The sequence below is a fragment of the Phoenix dactylifera genome, chromosome 18 (assembly GCF_051530095.1).
Source record: "Phoenix dactylifera cultivar Ajwa chromosome 18, Ajwa_hap1_PhDact_Kaust_v1.1, whole genome shotgun sequence".
NCBI lineage: Eukaryota > Viridiplantae > Streptophyta > Magnoliopsida > Arecales > Arecaceae > Phoenix > Phoenix dactylifera.
Genome location: NC_143207.1, coordinates 12,097,758 through 12,109,902, shown reverse-complemented (window position 1 = coordinate 12,109,902; position 12,145 = coordinate 12,097,758). Strand labels below are relative to the sequence as shown.

Sequence of the window (12,145 nt, the reverse complement as noted above, 5' to 3'; positions counted from 1 at the left end):
CACACACACCAGAAGTATTGACCGATCCGATGGTTGAAAAGTGATTATGAATCACAAATAATCAATTCGATTGATAAGAAGCTGAAGAAGGAACAAAGGGAATTAATTAATTGGACTTGAAACAAGAGTCTTACTTCGAGTAGGATTCCTAGAGTCCTAATTAGATTAGGACTGAAAATCCTAGTTGGAGTAGGACTGGGATTCCTACTTGGAATAGGATTCCTGCAATCCTAATGAGATTAGGAGTTTTGAATCAAAATTGGATTCCTACTTGGAATAGGATTCCTAGAGTCCTAATCGGAATAGGACTTCGGATTCAAATAGAGTCCTAATTGGATTAGGACTAAAATTAAACAAATCCTAATTGGATTAGGATTCCTTAAGTCCTAATTAATTATTAATCTAATGAATCAACATGACTCCTAATTGGATTAGGATTGAAGAGTTCAATTGAGTCATGGTTCATTCAAGTCCTAATTGGATTAGGACTAGCATAGATTGAACCCAATTGATTCATGATTTGGTTAAAGCCTAATAGAATTAGGACTTAGCCATAAGAGGGACACCTAATCCTCCTTAGAGGAGGATTAGGGCAACACAATAAAGAAGGATCACGCCCCTCCTTTGCTCTTCCTTAGTGCGGCATGAAGAGAGGGGCCGGCGCCCCTCTTTGGAAGAAAATAAGGAGCTCCTAAAAGTTAGGAGCTCCACACCTTTAAAAGGAGAGGCCTTGGCGGAACCCTAGGTGGGTGAATAACCTCCTTCCAGCCGTGGCCTCCTCTCTCCTTGGTTCAGCCGCCATCAGCAAAGGGAAAAGAAGAGGAGGCGTCTCCCTCCTCTTGGTCTTCTTCCTTGGCTCCAACGCATGAAAAGAGAAGAAGGCTGCAGGGGCTTTTGATCTTCTTCCCATCTTCATCCTTCTTCTTCCTCCTCTCAAGCACAATCAAGGATTGATTGAAAGAGAGGAGATCAGCCATCAAAAGCTATCTCTGCAAGGGAGATAGCACCCCGGTGAGATAGAGAGCTTGGATCGGTTCCTGCTTCGTGTGGACACCCGTAGAGGCCGGACACTTGAACGGCTTCAAGCGAACCTTCATCCTAAAACCACGAACTTCAGTTTGCGGTGATCATCTACCCGCACAAGGTGAAGATCTGATCTTCCTAAAGGTTTTAAAAGTTTTAATTCTTATCTAACTACGAACGGTTCATGAAACAACGTTCATGCGATGAACGTCGATCCCGCACATGTCTCTTCCGCTGCCATCTGAAAAATTTTTGAAATATCAGCGTCGTGTGCGGGTTCCCAACACGGCCACCCCCCGGCGGCTGGCGGCGATGAACGCGCGACGGCGACGAGCTTACGGGCCGAAACCCCGTTTTGGACCCAAGTCTGGCGCTAGGCCGGCTCAAAACCACAGTAAATCATGGCTAAATATCACGGAAGGAAGGAGATGAAAGTTAGAAGCCCTTACCTTAGCCTCCGACGAAGACCGGCGATCCTCTTTCTCTTCGGCGGTAATGGAGGAAGAGGAAGACCCGTGCCGAAGAAGACACACCTTTTTAATGTTTCTCTCTCTCTCTCTCTCTCTCTCCCCCTCTCTCTCGGCCGGCAGCAACTCCTCTTCCAATCTCTTTAATGAGAGGAGAAGCCCTAAAAAAGAACAGGGGAGCCGGCTTCTTCGAGATGGCTCCCCCCCCCCTCTCACCCGCCCTCACGTGCGCCGCACGTGAGGTCGAAATCCTTGGGCTGGGCCGGTCAATGGACCGGGCCCAGTTTCAGGGTCTCACATCCTTCCTCCCTTAAAAGAAATTTCGTCCACGAAATTTTCATACATGCAGTTCAAGAGTAGATTATACTTCTTCCAAACTAAGTCATAACACTCTTCAAATCAAAGTCGTCTTATCTGACCAATTTCAAATAATTCTATTCACTACATTTTCTCTGCACATTCTGATTTAAACCTCAACATACCCGTGTCAAGTCTAGATTTTTTTTTTCCTAGAATTACTTGCTTGTTGGTACATTCATTACTATGTCTTAATCTAGGTGAACACTTTCAAAATTTAAAAGTTCATATTCTTCTTTTGATAATTAATCAAAAAAATGTTATGTAACTATTGAATCTTTTCTAGTAGCATAATGAGTTGTCTAACAAAGAGAAGTGGGCATGGCAAAACAATAAATAGAAATAAATATTGGGACTAGATTAATACCTATCGTCAACACATCAGAAGCCTGTGCATCTTGTTGTGTAAGTGCAAATACTCTTCCTTGAGTCTTTGGCCCCTGGCTTCCTTCCATTGCCTGAGTAGATCTATTCTCGTTTCTTTGTGGGCAGTCTGCAATTTTATGACCTATCTTACCACATCTAAAACAGGCACCGGTGTTTCAATGGCAATCCTTGTTAGCATGAGCCTTACCACATCTAGAACATTTATTGATATTCACCTGCTTAGTGTTGTCACTCGTTGATTTCCTGTTCGAACTTTCGGCGTTTTCATTGCTCTGCCCCTGAAATTCATTCGATTTGTTCCTCTTCTTTTGATTTCTTTTCCTTTCCAACCGTTCATCATTAACTTCCCTTTCAATTATTAAAGTCTTATTTACCACAGCTGCATAGGTAGTCAATTCATAAGGTATCACTTATTTTCTACTTTCAGTCTTTAGTCCCATCTCAAATTTATGCACTCGATCTAGCTCATCCTCGACTAACTTTGGAACAAATTTGGCTAGCTCGGTAAATTTAGCTTCGTATTCTGCAACAGTCATATTCCTTTGCTTTAGATGAATAAACTCCTGCTCTTTTTGCATCCTTACACTCCGAGGAAAATACTTATCATAAAATGCTCCTCGAAATTTTTCCCAAGTGAGTGGCTCCCTATCCTGCTCATATTTATGTTCCAACATCCGCCACCAGTTGAATGCCTCACCTTGCATCATGTACGATGCAAACAAAATCTTTTCATCATCCTGGCATCTCAAGACAGCAAATGCTTTTTCCATCTCTATAAGCCAATTGTCTGCTTCCAACGGTTCTGTAGTCCCCTTGAAAGCTGGAGGAGCCAGCCTCTTAAATTCAGCTATACTGCTACGTTGTTCACATTGTTCCCCTCGTCCTTGCTGTGGTTGTGTCTGGGCCAACTGTGCTTGTTGTTGGAGCAACTGCTGTTGCACTTGCTGTTGCATCTGCATAAGGCCCACTCTGGTCTGCATAACTTGGCCTAGGCCTGGCTCTTGTTGTCCTGTCTGAGTATCACTAGCAGGATTGACGACTCTCTCCTGCTGAGGGGTGTTACCAGCTTGTTGGGGTGTACTGTCATTTTGCGGGTTGGGTGCCTTATTAGTAGCTCTGCGAGTAGTCTTTCTCGTCCGACGTGGAGGCATCCTGATCTATGTCTATCAGATAGCAGCATACCAATAATAAGCTTACCAGTTCATTACAAGTACATAGAATGGTTATTACAATCATCATAAACTAACGTCCCAATGTCCCTAGTGTCTACCCACCTACACTCATGTCATGTCAGAGTTTTTTTTTTTTTTAGAATTTATCCATTCATGCTCTCATACCATAAAAGTTGTCACGCCCCCGGCTCGCGATCTCACGCCCCCGGCCCGAGATCGCGAGCCGGGGGTCCACGCCAACCGCCGCACACCCGTAGGAAACTCTCCCCACGAGCATGCAAGGCATCTTAACCAAACATCTTAGTTATATAAATAAAATAATTCAGCTGAAATAAATGCAATCTTATTCCATTGACTGACACAATTTATATAGTCTCACAGTTCTAAATACACAGCGGAACAATAAATATAAAACATCAATTTAAATAAAGCCTAATCTAGGATAACTTGTGCTTCAGTTCTTCTAGTCGCTCTCCCATTTTAAATCCCCGATAGGTTAGTTCTCAGAATCTGTAAAACAACAAGAAATTGTATAATGAGCTAGACAGCCCAGTAAGTAATAAACACCTTAACTAGTCAATTCATATAATAACATAAAATATAAATACAAATTACGATGAATCAACATAATAACATAATCAATTCCTTTTCAAGCATAAATTCTTTAAAATTCGTATTTTTCAAATATCTATATACATAATCATAAATCTGATTCGAAACAAATCATATTCATCTCATCAGCCTTTAGCTACGACCACACTTATACCCTATGGCTAGGCCAGAAACAGAGCCGCACTTATACCCTGCGGAGTGGGCCAGAATACCGCACTTATACCCTGCAGAGTGGGCCAGAATACTGCACTTATACCCTGCGGAGTGGGCCAGAATACCACACTTATACCCTGTGGTGGGGCCAGAATTGCCAATGCATAACCCCCTATTGGCAGGATCCAGAACATAGCCAGGCTGAGAGTTCTAAATCTAATGCACATCAAAATTCTTTTGTAACATAATAGATATATCATAATCCGATCTAAATATGCATATACAATGCAAGAACAGTAATATAATAATAGTCTGAAAAATATTATTCCAATTTATATATCTATTTTTCATTCAAAGCATCATCTCGTAAAATTCATAAATCACATATAAATTTATTAACAATTTATTCGATACAAAAATAATATTATATAAATAAGAGTCTAGCGAAGGCAGTTCATTACTTACTTTGAACGCGATCCACAACAAATCCAATTAATCTCACAAATTCCTCGCAGGACCTAATATCCAAAAATCATATTTTCTTTTAAAACTAATCACAATATATATAAAAACTTAAATTTTAACATGCTCCCAGGGCCGATCCTGCCGAAGTGTCTAGCACCTCGGGTTCGAGTTCGGATTCAGATTCATACCCATAGACCACCCTCCTTTTATTTTATTATCATTATTTTTTTTTCTTTCTCTCTTTCTTTTCTTTTCTTTTCTTTTTCTTTTCTTTTCTTTTCTTTTCTTTTTCTTCTTTCTTCTTTTCTCTTTCTTCTTTCTTCTTTTCTCTCTCGACTCCCTTCCTCTCTTTCGGCGAAACAGGGATTCATCACCCCCTGCCGCCCCCTCCTCTTTGCTCTCGATCGAACCCAAGGGCGGCCGCGGCAGCCGGCCTTGGCAGCGGCAGGTGGTGGCGGAGCAAGCCCGGCCACCCCCCGGCGGCTGGCGGCGATGAACGCGCAACGGCGACGAGCTTACGGGCCGAAACCCCGTTTTGGACCCAAGTCCGGCGCTTGGCCGGCTCAAAACCACAGTAAATCATGGCTAAATATCACGGAAGGAAGGAGATGAAAGTTAGAAGCCCTTACCTTAGCCTCCGACGAAGACCGGCGATCCTCTTTCTCTTCGGCGGTAATGGAGGAAGAGGAAGACCCGTGCCGAAGAAGACCCACCTTTTTAATGGTTCTCTCTCTCTCTCTCTCTCTCTCTCTCCCCCCCCCCCCTCTCTCTCGGCCGGCAGCGGCTCCTCTTCCAATCTCTTCAATGAGAGGAGAAGCCCTAAAAAAGAACAGGGGAGCCGGCTTCTTCGGGATGGCTCCCCCCCTCTCACCCGCCCTCACGTGCGCCGCACGTGAGGTCGAAATCCTTGGGCTGGGCCGGTCAATGGACCGGGCCCAGTTTCAGGGTCTCACAATATCCTTATTAAATGGCTTATTCTTTTGTTCTTGTTTTTACTGGATCTTAAGTACAAAGTCAATATATATTTGCGGTCAAGAATGAAATGAGAAATAGAAAAAACTAAAGTGAAGAAACAAGTAGAATAGAACGGAGCCATGGAGAAAGTTTGGTTCATTATATATTGAATTTGAATACTTTTAGACATTTAATTAAATAGCCTAATACTGTGAATGAAGGTCTTAGGGGCTAAAAAGTTTGTCAGGGCAGTCCTTTGAGCGTGTTTTGAAAAGAAGTGGTCGTCATAGAAATAATTTAAAAGCAGCACTGGGTCTAAGGATGCCACGAAGCTCAAGTTCGTCTTGTTTTTCATATTGAATTTTGCAGGCATGGACTTCTTTGGGAATTGATAGCAATTGTTGGGCAAGGTTAAAATTTTGCAATCTTGAATGGAATCATATTTCATATTGAATACCAAGCAAATTGTACAATCCATCAGTGTTGGGTTGAGTTTTGGAGCTTTAGCCAAAAAGATTATGGAAAATCAACAAAAATAGAAAAAATAAGGAAAAATAAAGCAAGTATTTACTTAACATTTTTCTTTGTATTTTATAGTCTGGAATTTCTCGGTATTATATATAGTCTCAATGGATTCATGGCTTTTAAAATATAAGATTTATCAGAAATAAAAGTGTAAAATGTTTAAAAAATTAAAGTTGTAGCACAAAGTTTGAAAATTAAATCAGATACCATTTTAATGTTATAAGACGCTACTTAGAATCTTATCCCAAAATGTGTGTGTGGGCATCAATTTATAAATTTTTTAACTTTTATAAAAATATATCCATATTTGTGAATTTTTGGCCTTTTTGTGATACATGACAAAATGTAGATAAGGTTTACAAAACTCTGTCTAGTTTGAGTCAAATTTAAATCAATAACATTTTTGTTTTAGAAAAATTCATGTTTCCACCAAATGTTTTGCAACTAAACACCTGACTGCTTACAAGCGATTCAAAACTACAAGTTTTGAGTTCAATCTTGCAAATATTGCATTCTAGGGGCTTACTCTTTATCATCCAAAAGTACCTACATGAACAAAGAAGAAATTAAAGTGGCCATTTTTGTTCAAAATTAGGTTCCATAAGTTATTTTCTATCAAAACTTCAAAACTGACCCCAGATTCAGTTTTAGTTTTGGCTAAAAGTGTAGATTTTAATATCGAAGTTGCAGACAAAACTTCAAACGTTGTTTCCATCATCGCTGGATGATTAACTGAACATAGATTTCCCATTCCACTACCTTGCACATATCTTCAAAGTTGTGAATTGTGTGATCATGTCTAGTTGATGTTACCATTTCAGTTAGCATGCAAATGCACCATTTACTAGTACGCTCACTTCCGATAATTTCTCCACCATGATAAAGTTCAAGCTGCTCGAGTCTTTTTTATCATCCATTCCTCGAAAGATATTGCAAGAAGGGACATAACTTTTATTGGTGTGTTGTAGACCCCTATGTTTATGCACAGGTCAGATATATACTACAATTCTTTTTGTTTGCTATTCCGTGACTTCATTACTGGGTGATGCAGAAAGCCTATAACAAAGTCTATTGTGTGATTTTAGGAATTAAAGAAACTAAGATTTGCTATTCTGTGGCCTACAGCTAGCAGACCTAATGGTAAAGAGGAGTAATATTTGATGATTTTTGAGAGTGCTTCGAAGTCAAGATATCATAGAATAAGCCTAGAAAGGGTTACAGAATGGATGAATATTTTGATGCTGTTTCGGAGGATATAAGTTCAACTCAGATTAGACCTGTGGATTGGTTCGGGCACAAATATGATAGAGCTGAATCATTAGCGAAAATTAAGGTTAAGGTGGTGAGGTTGTTAAAATTGTTTAGCGAGAATCTGGACGGATTCGTAATCAATCTAGGTTCAGGTCTATTCTAGGTTGGTGCAAGCAGCTTCCCCTCATTTAAATAATTTGGCTAAGCTTAGTTTACTTATTTGACTTCATTTAAGGTTCTTAGGTTAAACAAAAGATGGAGGAGAAGAAATTAAGCAAGGAGATAGATATCTTGTAAAATCCTGTCTATGTTGGAAATGGACTTGTTCAACAGGCGAACCATGTAGGGTTCAGGTCGAGCTTACCCTTAAGGAATAACTAAAATCACTCATGCCCGGGCCTGGCTTCTGGGCCTACTTACTAGGTCCAAGCTCGGTTACTGGAGCTTTGGGCTAGCCCAATCTAAATAAACAGTTGTTCAATTCCTAAATCATGCTTTTTCTATAGCTGGATGGGGACAACGGTAATTTGAAAACTATACAGAGTTGAAAGATGCAGATCATGTAACCATCCTTTTGTAGGTCAAACCCCAATAAAGAATAAAAAATAATATAAAATTTATCTTTCAATGAACGGCCTTTCCTTGGGAGAATATCAAAATTATGAACGTGCCGTCACTTGGCCAATTGTCCTCCAAGTGGGTGCTGAGTGAGATAAGCTTCACTTGGCCATATGTCCCTTGCACTGATAAAGAATACCAAATTATCACGTTCTTATGCTGCTTGTCGTCGGATCAGGGACAAGAAAATAAATAAATAAAATTTTGATTCTTCCCCTCTCCCTGGGAGAGGGTACTCCCCTCTTTCCCTCTCCCCAGGGAGAGGGAATGGGGAAGGGAAAGCCCGATAAAATCTCATTATGCAATGGAAGCCATCATGCAATCACCTTCCACATGCACAAGCATTAGAGAAAGCCCGATTAGAAGAGTTCTTAGGCAGAAGCTCAGCTTGAGGGAGATCAGCATGGCTCAGAGGAAAGGTGAGTGAAGTTCATTCAGGAACTTTTGATCCACATTGGAGAGTCCTCATTGTGGTCATATGTATTTTTATTGCCATTTGATCTCTTCTTGAGTATGAGCATTTGTTAAAGTTCCTTTTTAACGTTACCTGTTCATTATTTGTCAGTCCGCTCGGCTTGCTAAAGCCCGAAATCCTTAGGACAAGTTCCAGACTCTGTGGGCTGAGCCATGCCCGGAAAACAAACCTGTTTAATAAATAGACCAGGCTCGGACATCAGGATTAAAGCCAGCTTGGCCTGAATATTTTTTATTTTTCTTGTATTGTTTGTTTCTATTTGATCTATTTATTTACTTATTTGACAATTGTTGCTGATACATGAACTTAATAGAACAATAAACATGTTTAGATTGTCAGCAATATTTAATCATTCATACTTCAGCCAGAAAACCCGAGATCCAACTTAAGGCCTGAAGCTCGAGTAAGGATTTGACTTGGACTTGGAAGATAAGCCTGAATCTATATAAATTATGTTGATATGCGGGCAAAGCCAAGCCCAGCCCGATCCACAAACACATCCACATGTAACATAAGAAGCCATGATGCACAACATGTCACGATTCCTCCAGCACTTTCCATTTCACATTGCTACATCATTAAATTCATATTAAGATATGTATTTCTACAATGTACCATCAAGTATCCTCAAGCATTTTCCGTTTCATGCTGCTACATCATTGAATTCATATTAAGATATGTATTTCTACAATATATTAGAAAAATCCAATCTTCGAGGAGATGCTCCTAGTTCCGGTGACAAAATTCTTCAAGGATCTGCTAAAGAAACCCCTAGCAAGCATGAGCCAAGCCACTTGCCTCTTCCTAAAGTATAACTTGGAGATAAGATGCTTAAGTTAGATATAAAATCGAACGACAAAGGTAAATGTTCAACTACAACAAAGGAGCTTCATATCGTCGATCTGTCAAATGGAACTAAATGGATAATCGATGACAAGATTGTAGTCGATCTACTCAAAAAGTACAAGTCTGCACCTGATCAGAAGACGAAAGATGAAATTATAAAACTTCTTCAGGTCAGCCAAAAGAGAAATTACATTGGACACAAGCTATAAAATATTGCCCATCCTCCTTTATTTTATCCTGTTTTATGTTTATCTAACATTTATTTATTTCCTTGTCTCACTTGCAGTCAAGGGTTGCTTCGTTGAGCACCAAACGTCGAGGCCGGCCAATCCCATGAGATTTGCCAAGCATCAAAGGACAGAGCAGGAGGTGGTTTGGATGGAAATCGTTTGGACTCCGACAAGCCCAAAAATCAAAAATATCAAGAGAGCAAGATAACCAAGGGCCTTCAAAATTTGAAACTCGACACTAATAACAAGGCTGGCAAGGAAAAAGAAGTGGATAGATACAAAATGAAATAAATGATTCGTTAAATAATGTTTTTAGGACCTCAAAGATTTGTGGCTTGCGGTGATTGTGTAGCATGATAACACCACAACTTTTGAGAATCTTGTGGCATGTAGAAGCTTGATGTTATCGCATATAATGAGGCAATGTGGTCTTTTACCTTTGAAGTTTGGCATAACCGTTTATGGTAGGTTTGTGAAAATTAAATTATATGCTTTGGTTATAGGGTGGAAATGGCCTGACTTTGCACGCTTTGAAGATCTTAGATTGCTAATAGAGGATAACAGAACGAAGTGTTAGTTTGGAATTATCAAGGAAGTTTTAAGGAGCAAAAATTTTTGGAAAATCCAAACAAACTATGTGGAATATAGGCTCACTTGCAACATATGGAATGCCAATTACAACAAGAAAAACAAAATCAAGCTTAGAGCAAAATTGATATAGACAAGAAAACTAAAACAAATAATATAAAATTCTATTTTAGTGGGCAAATGAGGAAATATTAGTATTATCAGTAAGATATGGAGCTTGTTAGTTAAGGAGGGAGAAAATATATAAAAAAAAGGGCCTTTTGGCTCTTCGCTTTTTATAAAAAAAATATTAGTTAACATTTTCAATGCTCATTAGAGTAAGATATCTTTTTTAATCTCTAATTTTTATGTCAGCTGATTTTTTTTCCTAGATAAATAGTTGCTGAGCAATTTTTCCTAATATTCTTAATATAATTACAAATGGCCAATAATTTTAGCTAGGTGGATTAGGAAGCATCTTAATTGCAATGCGTGTAGCCTTTTTTTATTTACACGGAGTATAGATGCGTGTGCCTGCTCCCCAAATATTAGTATCTCTCTCAAAGAGAAATAAACCCTGCAGTAAAGAATACCTGGTGGATCATTTTGAAGTAATTTTTATTAAAAAAAATAGAACCCTCACGGAGTCCAAAATAATACTCAAATCTTTTCCTGCCGTGCATTATACGTTCAAATAAAATTAGATGGGAGAAACAATATGCTTCTATTTATTAAATTCACTCTCTTGACTAAGATGACCTTATGAATTTGTTATATGAAAATTGCCTTCAAGCCGAATCTTGTAGCAAAAATCTTCAACGCCACATGCTTTATATTAAAATTCTTGAAGGCAATTGGTGGAAGTACATAAGATTTCCAATCCGTGAAAAGGAGGAGCTATTATTGGCACGTGCTCAGGGCCGGCCCGTCCGTTAGGCGACCGAGGCGGTCACCTAAGGCCTAGGCCCGAAGAAAGGCCCTGCATCGCTGAGAAATAGCTGTCAACTGTAGCTTGTCCCAATCCCATCGCCATGGCTGTAAAGCTGGTAAGCCGTAAACCTATCACCTATGGCATGCGGCTACGGGCTATTCCCCTTGTCCTTGACGTCTCCTTGCCTCCTTGGTCCCAATTCCCACTTTCCAGTTCCCAAATCCCAGCAAGGCAGCACGACTATTCCTTTTTCCTCCTCGGAAGTCAGACCTCATTTCCTTCAGGTATCATCGTCGATCAGTTCTTGATCCGACCCTGTCTCTTGGTTTTCTTTTTTCGATCCGGGCTCTCTATGTGGCCGTAGATTTCTAATTGGTTCTGGCTTGCTTTGCTCTCGTGATCTCTGTTGGCGATGGTTTTGTTTTTCCTAGCTTGGGTTTTGTATTGGATGGATTTGGATGGGTTTTTGTTTCAATTCATTTCTCATAAAGTTTGGGGATTTCAGTCGATCTGGAATTTAGGGGCTGTGGTTGTTGAACCACCATTTCCCCATTTTTATTCGAGTTTGATGGGGCTTTGTTGTGGGGTTTGAATCTTGATGGGGCTTGCCGCGGAGAAAGCTGAATGGCTTTGATGTGGCGCATGAAATGCTCTGTTAATGAGAGCTTCCCCACACAGCAAACAGTATGGGTTGGGATTTATTTTTTTAATCTGTTGAGGGCCAGGTTCCCTGTAGGTATTTGTTGTTGTTGTTGGCTTGCTGCTGCTGTTGTTTTAAGAGCTTAGCCGGTTGCCTGTAGGCTGTGGGTAGAATTAAATCCACCCTGTGTTTCTCAGAAAATAGAGACTCCCTCTGATTAATAATAATTAGAGGCTCTGTCCCTCACCGCTCTTCCTCTCTGATTAACAATGATTAAATTTTGGTTTTATTCGAGTTTTACTAGAGATTTTCATTTTCTTTTTGATAATTATATCGTCTCACTTGCTTACATTATCAGATAACTAGAGCTTATGTTTTGGATGGTGAAATTTGTATTGTATTTTTCTCTTCTCACCGGTGATCATGTTTTAATTTGGACAATCAATGTTCTTTTTTGTAATAATCAGGTTAA

General features: G+C 39.8%; 1 long non-coding RNA gene across 1 annotated transcript; it reads left to right on the top strand.

Annotated features, from left to right (window-relative positions):
* Positions 1 to 8,185: 8,185 nt before the first annotated feature.
* Positions 8,186 to 9,979, top strand: LOC149750927 (uncharacterized). Its single transcript, XR_016399026.1, has 3 exons — positions 8,186 to 8,403; positions 9,159 to 9,475; positions 9,592 to 9,979. It is a non-coding gene; the product is annotated as an uncharacterized LOC149750927 (long non-coding RNA).
* The last annotated feature ends 2,166 nt before the right edge of the window (positions 9,980 to 12,145 follow it).